Below are 12,483 nucleotides of genomic sequence, written 5' to 3'. Positions count from 1 at the left end.
GGAAGCAATGACAACCTGAAGTTGCAAATTTTGCACAGCCTATATGTATACTAATCTAAAGCCATGTAGTTCTGGTAGCTTTTAATCTGGATTAGAATGGAGCTTCAAAATTTTATGCAAAGCTTTCTAATAATAATAATAGAGATTGTGCGCATGGGGGGAGCTATATTTGAAATCTCTAAAATCAGGTTAAGTATCAAAGATGTACATGATAGAGATTGAACAAATTAGTGTCAAAATGGGTGATTTGGCGGGTTTGGATTAGATAAAATAGATAACGGGTATAAACAAGTTAACTCATTTATATTCATTTAATTAGATGGGTATAAATGGGTAAGTAAAAAAATGAATTGGGTAATCCAATTATTCATTTATTTTAACTTTTTATAAACTCATTTAAATTTATTTTTACAAACTAAGTTATCAATTTATACTATCCTTTGCATCCATCATTAGTTTTAAATATTTATTTATAATGCTCAATAAGGTTAATTATCAATTTTTTCCATTCATACTCTATGTCACAAAATTACATACTATTTAATAATTGAATAATAAGAACATAAAAATTTGAACTAAGTACTATAAAAATTAACATAAAAACTTAATTCAAAAATTTTGAACCCTTACCATTTTTTTCATGAGTAAATTTAAAATTTCATTTTGAAAAGGTAAGAAAAGAGGCTAAAACTTGTCATAAATTGGTAATGCTAAAGAAGGAGCAAGTTAACAAACTAAGAGAAAATAAAATGATAAGATAAAATCAATAAATAATAATAATAATAATAATGAAACAAAAGTAGTTAACATCATGACAAAATAAAGAATTTGAAAAAAACAATGGATGGGGGAAGAGAGGAGGTTCGGAGAAAGATAGTTCTAAATCGGTTAATTGAGTTTGATACCCATATCCATTTATTCATGGGCAGGTATAGATAAATTTAGTTAAATGAGTTTGTTTGCCACTTGTAGAACAAATGATTTGAAAAGCAAACTGTCTCAATGCCTGCTTTGGACTGCTTTACCATGCTGGTAAATTCCAAAGCCCAAAAAACCTCAGAAATTCCAGAAGATGTGGCTTATGGTGTTGAGAGTCAAAACTTGTAAGGTTGAAGAAAATGCAATTTCCTGCATGGCCAGAATGAGTTAATCACTCAAAGACTTCAGCTCAAATGATTTTTTATTTTTTATTTTTTACTTGTGTCAGCTTCCCCTTTTTTTTGGAACAATTGACAATGTTGATTATTTAGGTTTAGAGCTAAGGTAGGCTGCATCATGGGTGGCAGATGTACTGTACACAAAACTATATGTTTTTCAAGAAACACCCTCATTGATGTACATGTTTATTCTACAGCTGTAAAACTTATTTGTATGGGCTTATACGTTGTAAAATGTGCGCGGAGATGGAATCATGGAATATGGTTTCCCTTCAACAATCAATCTTAACCATTCAAATCTAAGTGAGGATCCTTAACCGATTATTAGGAATAAAGGATCCTTAACCGATTATTTGTATGACAATTTTGTGTTCTCTGCTCAAAAAAATTGGTCTTCGTCAATTATCTTTTCCCTCAGAACCCTCTGTTTAGTGGGGGATTTATTCCTAGTCTATCATCCTTAAAAGGGAATTTTCGTGCATGAGCATAGCCACAAAAGCTTCTTTCTCTTGTTCTTTATTACGGGTTTCAATTTCTTGTTCTCTCCTTTTGGCAATTCAAGCATCAACAAACGCAACTTTTAGTTGCTTAAATATGTTCTAAAGAGAAAAGTGCAATTTCCAACAGAATTTTATACACCTAGTGGTTGCTATATGACTGTTCTTAATCATTTTAGATGCTATATGCCTTCAGAAATGTGGATTGTGCTAAAAAGGGGAAAGAATAAATAAAGAAAGGAGGTACATTGATAAAAGAACTTATGGCTATATTACCCTTTTGACTAAATGTGATGAACTATTTATTGAAGATAGATGATGTCAAGGCAATCCCTAAGGAAAGGGCTGCCATCCTAATAAAACAACAATCCATATACGGAAAATCAAATAGCTGTTTGCATCTCTAATTCACAACTATATGGAAATCAATTAGCTATTTTTTTTTACAAGAAATAGATGTATAGCAAGTTTTATGAGTGTAGTAATTCATAGTACATACTACAAATAAGTCCTCCTTATGCGGCTAATTTTAGGTGGTGCAAATTCTTTGTTATATATAGATAACATACTATTGAGCTCAGAGATTGCAGCACCATACTTCCATAGACTATATCTTTACCAAGTCATTGATTTCAGTGCTCTGCCTAAAGGCTCTGCTGCATGTTTAATATCTTTACCAAGTCATTAATTTGTTGACAAGAAACAAGGTTTCTTTTGCAAAATTAGTTCATTAAGTTTCTCCAAATAATTGAGGGTACAAAGGTAAATTTTCACAATTTTTTGTCAGCAATAGTCCCACCCCTAAGGGAGGTCAGTGCTATTTTTTAAATCATAGGAGAGGTGAGTGCTAATGTCAGAAACTCCAGAGGAGGTTTATGCAATTATCCCTTTTCTAAAGTTATATAGCTAGGCTGGACAGTTAAGTACTGTGAAGTTACAGTCCCTATGATTAGTACTATCGTCCAGTTAACAACACTAAGGGTTGGTTTTGGTTCAGCTACATGCGATTTGAAAATTTTGGACAAGTTTGGAAAATTTTGCTAGCTTGCCAAAAACCCTCAATTTCAAGAATTCATAGCATATAACAACACGTCCACACATTTCCAACCCATTCAAATTCATAACACAATCACACCCATGACAAACTATCGAGTTCCTTGACAATGTTCAAAACCATTAGTGGTTTGGTAAGGGCCAAATCCAAATAATCAGAGCTAATATTTGCTGTCAACACGCGCGTCATTCACTGTACATCCCTAACCCTAAACATTGATAATCCTGCACACGATTTAGTGTCTCCACCTATGCTTATAGCCAAAAGGCTGTGGCTGTAACAATTTTCAAAACAATGGACTTTTAGAAGTCATACAAACATGAAATATTTTCCTAAGTCATACAAACTGGGATTCTGGCATCTTGTAGAACCATGTTGTGGGCTGAGTTTTGAGGGTGGCAAACGATTTCAGATGCTAGCTCCACATGATAGTGCCAAACATGTTCCTGAAAAATCGTTGGGAAATTTAAAAGTTTATTTATGGTATATGCTTTTGGACAAAGCTGTAGACAAGAGATAGGGAGAGATTAGATAATCGCAAATATTGTTGTAATACTAGGACGACTACCCCAATGCCTCATAAACTTTGTAACAAGAACATCGCTGTCGAGGTTGCCAAAAAATATCAAGAAGGATAGGACAAAACAAAATCAATGTACTTGTTTGAGAAGATAAACTTAAAGACTGGAATCTTAACACTAGTACCTATTTTCTGTGAACTAATGCGGCACATTGGCAATCCGAGACTCATATTCGGCTAAATCCAATATACACTTGTAGCTCTCTCTACTCCTACTCTACATTAAGAGGAAGCGGTGGACCCAAGGGAATCAATGGAAAATCTGGGGAGATTGAACCGCCACCGGACCAGACAAGTGTTTTTTGCACATGTTAATGAAATTTTCAGGAAATCCTGGATTAGAATGCATGCCAAGACATTCGATCTCTTGACCTACACTCAAAAAAAGTTTTAAAACTCTCCCTAGTGCCCTAAAGTAGTTGGTCAGTATACACTTGTAGCTCTCGGGGGGTAATCTAATGGTGGATGCCCAATTAGGGCAGGAGGAATTGAGGTTGGGACAGGGAAAGTCTTTCTTGAAATCCCATCACCCTCTCTCAAACAGGACCACCCTCTCTCAAGAAGAGTTCTGTAACTTCAACTAATATGGTGTCAAGGGACTGAAGGACAAAAATTGAAAAAGAGTTATATATAACCTAAGACATATTGATATGGCTGTTGTGTTATACCAATAAGCAATAAAGTTATATAAGACAGCTATATAATTACACCCGATTTCCAAGTCTCTCAACCAGTCCAAATTATTACACAACCGAAGAAAACAATTACACAACTCAATATACGGGTTACAAAGGTGTAATTAATTTGTGTTTTAAGGTAAAAATTAAACTTATTTAAATGTCTATAAGATAATCTTTGAATCTATGATGTTGCATTACTTTTATTACAAACATTTTTAAAATTGAAGCCTAAGTACAAAAAAAAAAAAAAGAAAGAAAAACAAAAGGGACAATACACAGTTAAAAAAAATAAAAGAGAAAAACACTAATAAGCAAGGCATTGAACAGAGACTACAAAGTGAACGAGAAGATAGGAAGGGGAAGATTTGGGGTATGTTGAGATGCTTCAAAATCTGCTACACTGACAGTGCATAGACAATACATTACTTTTTTCTATCCTTGTACCATGTCATATATTTCAATTACTATACTCTAGATAGTAATCCAATTACCAAAAAATAATGGGAGAAAAAATATGCAAACATTGTCTTGAAGAGTTCTTACTAAGAACCTATAGTTTACTTGAAGGGGAGGGGAAAAAGTAGAGCAGAATTTTTTAATTTCATGATCAAGAAAATACTTCATAAAGTATGGCAAATAGAAATAAAATTTCAAATAGCATTGAAAAGAAATATAATGAAATTTGATTCTTTTAATCAACAATCACAATCTGAGACAACTTTATCCAAATTCTAAATTCCTTAAACAAAAGGCTAATACATCAAAGTTAATATTTTTATTTGAATATAAGATATTGAAGCTTCACCAACGATTTGCACAAGATTGGAACAAACAGGTTCCACATACCTTTACAAAAAAAAAAAAAATGTACAAGAGACTCGGAGCATTTAATGAGTAACCTTCCCGAGAATTTAACAGCAAATACTAAATTCGCAAGTAAAATCCGAAGAATGTAGCAACTTTCCGGGTAAAATTCATATTAATTTCCTCCAATAGAAACACAAGAATACCATGCTCATCTTCCTTCTGTTGATTTTTTTTTTTTCGTGCGAAAAGTTGCTTTCCGTTAACTGTGTTTCTATCTATTCTACAAAGTACAAACACTGCTCCTCGGTTAATAACCATGCACTACTCCTTGGTTATTACATCACAACACTGACAAATTACAATATCAATAAATTGGGTTGTTTAATTTTTATAATTCTAGGTTACACTTTGTATGTTCTGCATTTATCTCTTATCTTCAATCTCCTGACGAAATCATTTACTAGTTAGAGTTTAGATATGTCTTGGTTGAATTAACATCAATGGAGGAAGTTCTGATGAAATCATTTAATTTTAACAATTAAAAAAAATGAGATTTGGCAAAAATATTTTGACATAATTTCAATAAATTCGTATTACTTCTTGCACTTTTTCTTAAAAAATTGTATTAGTATAATTATAATAAGTATTATAATAAGTTCATTATTTATAACTCGAATGTAGGACTAGTTTTTCAAAAAAATTTTTTTGAGCAACTTGAGTTTCCATGCCAAGTAAAACTGAAGTTTTTGTATTAATGTTGTTCACATGCTTTACTATGCCAATTTCACATGTTATATGAGTTGAATTTGTTAGTCAAAATTGTTCAAAACAAAATTAAGTATATATGAATTCTTTGAATACGAACTTTCTGTATTCGTTTTAGTGTTATGTTTGTTAATTATGGGATGTAAATATTCCACAATAATTATTCCTAGTTTGTTGTTGATTTTTAAAGAGGAATTAAAATTTTATTAGTAGAGGTGATGAGTTTATCCTCTTTATTCTTTTCTTTCACTCTTGTTTGTAGTTTTTATTTTTTTTCTTTTCTTTTAATTTCATTTTAGTTGTTATTCTTTTATTTTGATGTGTATTTTCTTAGTACTTGTAATTATAAATCTATTTCAATAGTATTAATATTATTGAGCGACCATGGATAGTTAAATAGTTTTGGTTAGGAAGTTTTTCATATGAATTACCATTATAATACAAATATAATGGAATATGGTCTTATATTGATAATTGCCACCATAAATGAAATACAATAAATTACATAACAAAAGAAGGAGGGCATAATAGAAAGTACAAAAACTAAGACAATATTGTGCTTATACTCCAAAGAACCAAGACTCACCATAATAGTAGTGATGATTATGATAATGATCATGATAATGATTTGTTACCAGGCTGTCATATTTAAAATGGAATTTCTGTACATAAGCATAATCAGGAAAGCTTCTTTTTTGTTGTCCTTTAATTACTGGTTTCAATTGCTTATTCTCTCCTTTTGGCAATTCATGTATCCCCAAAAGCAAACTTTAGTTACTTCAAGATAATTACGTTCAAACGAGAAAGAACAAATTCCAACAGAATTTTACACAGTCAGTGGCATCTAGATGCCTTTTTTGAAAAGTTTAGATGCCATTTGCCATGAAACATGTGGAATGTGATAGCGAGGGGAAAAGAATACAGAATAGAGAAGAGGCACGTCACTAAAATAACTTATTTATACTACATTCTGGACTATATATTTTGAATCATTTACTGAAGATAGATGGTGTGAAAACAATCTGTAACACTACAACAATCTGAAAATGGAAAATCAAATGCCTATCTGCATCTATAATTTACTATTAAAGAACCCTTAGTGGAGACTAGTTTACCCGGAAGCCTGTTTGGGTATTTTACTTGGGACCGCTTTTTCTTCTTTTTGCACTCATGATATTACCATCTCCTTGTCTGTTTTCTACTAAGATGAAAACTTCGGAAATTATGATCAAGGCTGGCTCTTTGTGGATGCATGTAACAAAATTTCTTGTGACTGAAAAAAAAAGCTTGTTGGTACAATATTCTGAAGTGTAGGGTATCACCATACTATCATTGAAAAAACATGTTCATTACACCATTTCTGTGTGTAAAGTAGATGTATGCATGGTGATCTTTATGAGTATAATGATTCATACTGCATACGACAAAGTACAAATGAGTCCCCCTTGTACAGCTAGTTTTAGGTGCTGCAAGTTCTGTGCTATAATATATAACATGCTATAGAGCTCAGGCATTGCAGCAGCATACTTCTATGGGCTATGTCATTTATACCAAGTCATTGATCTGTAGAATCCCAGTGCTCTGTCTATATAAGCTCTGCTGGCTTTTATTATTTTCTGCAATAGTTCCTGCAACCTATGCTACTAATGACCTCCATTTCAATCAGATGTAGCATGTAGGCACGTATACGTAGTAATGAAATCCTTGTTCAGTCATCCTATAGACCAAAAATATTCCTCAACAACAAAAAATATTGTTTGATGACGGATCCCACATCGGTTTGAGGAAGGGAACGAAATGGGTTTAAAGGCTTACAATTTGGATTAAGTATTTTGGGTCAGTGGATTTCGGTCAAAAAATTACTTGGACTAACCATTGAACTCAGGTCGTGACAATTGGTCTCGTGTGGCTTTTGTGTGGGATAAGTCTGGGTCAGCGGGTTATGGTTCTGACTACACAAAGGAGTGTAAGAAGTTAAATGCTGTGTGGGATTAAGGATCACATCGGACAGGGGCTACTTCTAGAGCCCGTACGAGCCACCTCTAAAGTCCGAACATAACCAAGTATCAGTCCCACGTTTGCAAGGATGCAAAGTCCTAAAAATGGCCCCGTCTAGTTTTTGCTGGCCTAAATGTCACGTTGGGTGGGGGCCACTTCTAGACTCCGTATGAGCCACTAACGCTTTGAGGATCCCACATGGATTTGAGGAAGGGAAGGAAATGGGTTTAAAGGCTTAGTCCAATGGCTATTGAGTAATTTGGATTAAGCTTCTGTGATCCTCAAGTAACTAACAGAAACCAATAGGAATTAATTCTCGTTCAGCGAACATAACTTTTAAGATTATTGAAGTATTCTTCTGCAAGAAGAATAAGTCCATATTCTTTTGGTTCCTGTTCAACCGGGACAGCAAGACATTTGAGTGGCTGGCATCAACTTCCCTGCAAGGAAGAAGTTTTACAAGAAAAATGACAGTAATAGTAACCTTCCTAGCTCTATTTAAGGAGTTGGTTGTAATCTTTAACAAATAAACAAGCATATCAGCCACCACTTAACTTGTAAAACCATTATCCACTCCCTCTTTCTCTCTTAGATAAGCCAGCCAAAGATAACAATGGCGGAGGTTTTGCTGAGTGCATCTGTGGATTTCATAATTCACAAGTTAGCTTCAGTTGCTAATGAAAACATCAGCTTATTGTCAGGCTTCAACGACGACCTGCAAAGGTTGGGAAGATCAATCCCCATAATACAATCTCTCTTACTTGATTCTGAGAGACAGCCACCCGAAAAAGAAGCAACAAAACATTGGCTGAAGAAGTTAGAAGAAATAGCTTATGATGCTGATACTGTGTTGGATGAACTCAACTATGAGAATCTTCGACGTCGGATCGAGGTACGAAATCAACTAAAGGGAACGGTACGCTACTATTAGGAAAACGATATTAGGAAAACCTGCTATTATAGGTTTCTATTACCTTTAGTGACAGATCAAATCTTTTAGTGACTTTTTAAATATTATATTAAAATAATTAAAATTAACTTTAGTAAGTTTTTAATTAAAACTAGTAAGTATATGTCTGAAAGATAAGATTTAGTCAGAAATAGAAATTTACACTTTGAGTAATTTAATTTACTTATTATTTGACAAAATTTACTTATGTTTAAATTAAACTTACCAATACTGAAAGTAAAAAATGTACATATTTAAGTAAAAAAACGGTTTTGGGTTCCTGAAAACGGTTTTGGGTATCACCTTTCTCTTTAAAGTTATCTACCTTCTTCTTATTCAGTTCCCAGTTCCAATGATACGATTGAATTCCCAAGCAAAGGTTTCCACTTTGATCCACACTTTCTCTTTGTTACAATTGAATAAATCTTCTCACTTCAAAATTTTCATCTTTAGTTCACACTTTGCTTCTATCCTTTCTCATCGTTCGGTTGGGTTTGAGTGCTGCCATATGCAAACACAACAAAAGGGTTAGCGACGGTGGTAGCCAGCCAAAGAGCATATGAAAAATAGCAGTGACGAGGTTAGATCATCATGTTCTCTTGAAATCGTTTGATTATATTGCTGTAATTTATTTATATTTCATTTGTTTTATTTGTCAAGATTTTCTTGGGAAATCAAGGCTGAGAATTTGAAGATTTTATTGCAATTTTGGGGCCGAAAATGTCCGTTGAAACATCTAGGAAATGGTTGTAGTTTTGATTGTCTACGGGTAAAATATGTTTAATAGCCATGTGAAACATCTAGGAAAGGACTTGAGACCAGGCGTTTAAGTTAAATGTGATTAATTTGTGAATGCATATAAGATGTTTGGTGAAATGTCAAAGAGAAATTTGTATGTTGTGATTGCTACTCTGTGCGGGTGAGAATTACTAATATATTAGTAACTCAACATGAGCTTTATAACTTGAATTCTTCAGGCAAGAGAGGTTTCTCCCGTTTTGGAATTCTAAGTTGATACGCTTGATGGAGCATATGTTATTGAACTGAACTGATCTAGAATCATTGTTGCGAATCTGTTGTTTCTATGGAAATTTATTATCAGCCTCTTGAATTTTTTACTCCATTGTAACGTCTGCAATGCCACGGAAATTTGGCCATTATTACTCTTGTAAATCTGTGTTGCAGAAGCAATTCTTATTACCATCCTATGATACATGTAGATTTTGTAGAATCACATCTTCCCTCTTCTTCAGTCAGGAAAGGAGAGAAAATTCATAGAACAGTTTCCGACCATCAATCAATTATGGTGTTATACATACTTCATATTTTTGCATTTTTTTGTTTATTTTTCTTTTGAATGGTGTTGCATGGGGCAAACCTGCGGAATCCAGTGGTCTTTGAGGAAAGGATTGTCAAATGCTGGTTGTTGATACATATAGACACAATCAATTATATCACCGTCTTTGCTCTGTCATGAGAAAAAATTTTGAATTTCATTGTAAAGAGCCAAAGGCATTCAACATAATCTAATCTACCTACCCGCAAATTTGTGACTTTCATTGAACTAAGGATTAGATTATGCTGGTTGTTTCGATATTTTGGACATGTGAATAACTCATCTTCCTCCTAAAAAATTACTAATACGTAAACCCTTACCGGGAGAGTCAAAATAGCTTGTTAATGCCATTGCTATATCATAACGATTAGACTGGAACATAAATCTGTTGAATGGGTTGATTGGAACAAAATTCAGATGAATGGTTTATATGAGAATTGAGGTTTTCAATTAGTTTGATGATGGTTTGTAATATAGAGAGAGAATGGAGTTCTAATCATAAAATACCTAGAAAAGAAACGGGTTGCCAAGTCGAGAAGATAAGTAAGTTTTTAATTCAAACTAGTAAGTATATGCCTGAAAGATAAGTTTTAGTCAGAAATAGAAATTTACACTTTGAGTAATTTAATTTACTTATTATTTGACAAAATTTACTTATGTTTAAACTAAACTTACTAATACTAAAAGTAAAAAATTTACATATTTAAGTGAAAAAATCACCGGGTTTCTGAAAATGATTTTGGGTTGCTGAAAACGGTTTTGGGTTCCTGAAACACTTTCGGGTATCACCTATCTCTTTAAAGTCATCTGTCTTCTTCTTATTTAGTTCTCAATTCCAACGATACGATTGAATTCCCAGGCAAAGGTTTCCACTTTGGTCCATACTTTCTCTTGGTCCAATTGTTGTTGCTACAAAGGGACAAAAGGCAAAACAGTCCACTCACAAGCGAAAGCGAAGACGATGCAAAAATTGCAAGTAATCACCTACTCTTAAAATTGACTTATTCTACGGTTAGAATAGCTTTGCAAAACCAGATATGAATGAGCAATGCTAAATTTCATCCACTCATTGGCTTTATGTTAGAAGGCCAAAAATGTTAGTTATATATGTACACTTCATATACGCCTTTATAAATTCAATCTTATTGTTTATGGATTGTGCTTGGCAATTTTTTTCCCGCAGGTCATTTGGACATGATAGACGAAAATGTACTAAAGTGTGCACAGATGCATATGAAACTCACAATTATGATCATGTTGGGGCACCCAATAATGTTGAGAATGTAAATTTGAATCTGATAGGATCATCCGATGGCCTATTGCAATCAGATTCACAGCATGGATGCCATACAGAATTAATGGATAGTAATTGGTTTCAGATCATTCCTCCTGGTCAGGTAATGTATAGCTTGCTTTTATTTATTTTTGTGTGAAGGCATGAAATATAATGGTGCTCTATTTGCATTTGTATGGGCATTAATGTGGGCATGCAATCCTTCATTAATCCAAAGTCATGTACAAAACACTAGCTTGTTAGGAGATGAAAAGTATTCAGGTACATTTTTCCTTCTTCACGCCTAAGTTTTATGTTATTTATTTGCTATGATTATGTGTTGTTGTGGCCTTTTTTTAATACAAATCTTGTGATGGTTTTGTAGTGAATGAACCAGATTTCAGCCAAGACCATTAAGGAATTTTATTCTTGAGAGAGTACAAATGTTTTTGCACGTCTTTGCTCAAAGCTTTTAGGATGATTTAAGTTTCTTCGAAGGTAGTTTAATGCGTTTTGATTGTAAATCTGAACATAATCTCCTTAGTTTGCAATTTCTGGTGTTTACTTGTTTTAATGTGAATAATTTCAGCTTGCTTGGAAAAAAGTTTGGTGATCAAATTTCAGATATTGTTAGCATCCAAGTGCTCTTGGGTTTGTAAACCAGAAATGTCAATCCAAACTGAAGCTTTTGATAGTGATATCAGAGCCCTTGATGCTGGTGATCAAATTCTCAAATCAAGTTACTAGCCTTTTGATTGCTTCAGATTTCTGAAGCCAAAGTCTTTGTGCTCTAAATTCAGTTCTTGGCCATGTAATCTTGTCATGCTTAGATAGCTATATCTAGTGTCCTGCCAGCTTAATTTTGATGCGTAAGTATCAATTATTAAAAGTTAGATTCATTCTGATGCTCAAAATGAGCCGTTTTCTCCTATTTTGAAATACCAATTTCATATCAAATGTCTTGTGCATGTAGATTTTGCTGTTTACTTCAAATTGGACTGGCTTACTTGATGAGCAGAACTCGAAAAGCAACTCAAATACTCATGTTATACAATACTCAGCACACGGTTTTTTAGGCTTTAAAACGTCATTAATGAAAGTTACCCATTCGGTTGTTTAGGAATGTTAGGAGATTCGTCAAATTCAAATGACGATGCCTGAAACTTGTACTTATCCCCAAATTTGTGTTGTAGTACAGTATCAAGATCTTGCACCTATTCCATTCACCTATAAAAATTATGATTATCATAAAATGACATTTTATAATAATTTACATACTATTTGCCAATTAAAAGCAAGTTTCATAAAAAATGTGCATGTAAATCCATATTGTGAATGATACGAAATATATTTGAAACTCACGAAACTTAATATATGGGTAAATTTA

The 12,483-nt window shown here is 33.3% G+C and overlaps 2 long non-coding RNA genes across 2 annotated transcripts; both read left to right on the top strand.

The window, feature by feature from the left end:
* The first annotated feature begins 8,895 nt into the window (after positions 1–8,895).
* On the top strand, positions 8,896–11,158 carry LOC113766892. Its single transcript, XR_003467811.1, has 3 exons — positions 8,896–9,067; positions 10,683–10,799; positions 11,007–11,158. It is a non-coding gene; the product is annotated as an uncharacterized LOC113766892 (long non-coding RNA).
* Positions 11,159–11,233: 75 nt separating this feature from the next.
* On the top strand, positions 11,234–12,000 carry LOC113766891. The gene is made up of 3 exons (XR_003467810.1): positions 11,234–11,378; positions 11,482–11,594; positions 11,686–12,000. It is a non-coding gene; the product is annotated as an uncharacterized LOC113766891 (long non-coding RNA).
* Positions 12,001–12,483: the final 483 nt, after the last annotated feature.

The sequence above is a fragment of the Coffea eugenioides genome, chromosome 3, assembly GCF_003713205.1.
Source record: "Coffea eugenioides isolate CCC68of chromosome 3, Ceug_1.0, whole genome shotgun sequence".
NCBI classification, from domain to species: Eukaryota; Viridiplantae; Streptophyta; class Magnoliopsida; order Gentianales; family Rubiaceae; genus Coffea; species Coffea eugenioides.
The sequence above is the reverse complement of the archived record's forward strand: the minus strand, read 5'-3'. Positions and strand labels throughout refer to the sequence as shown.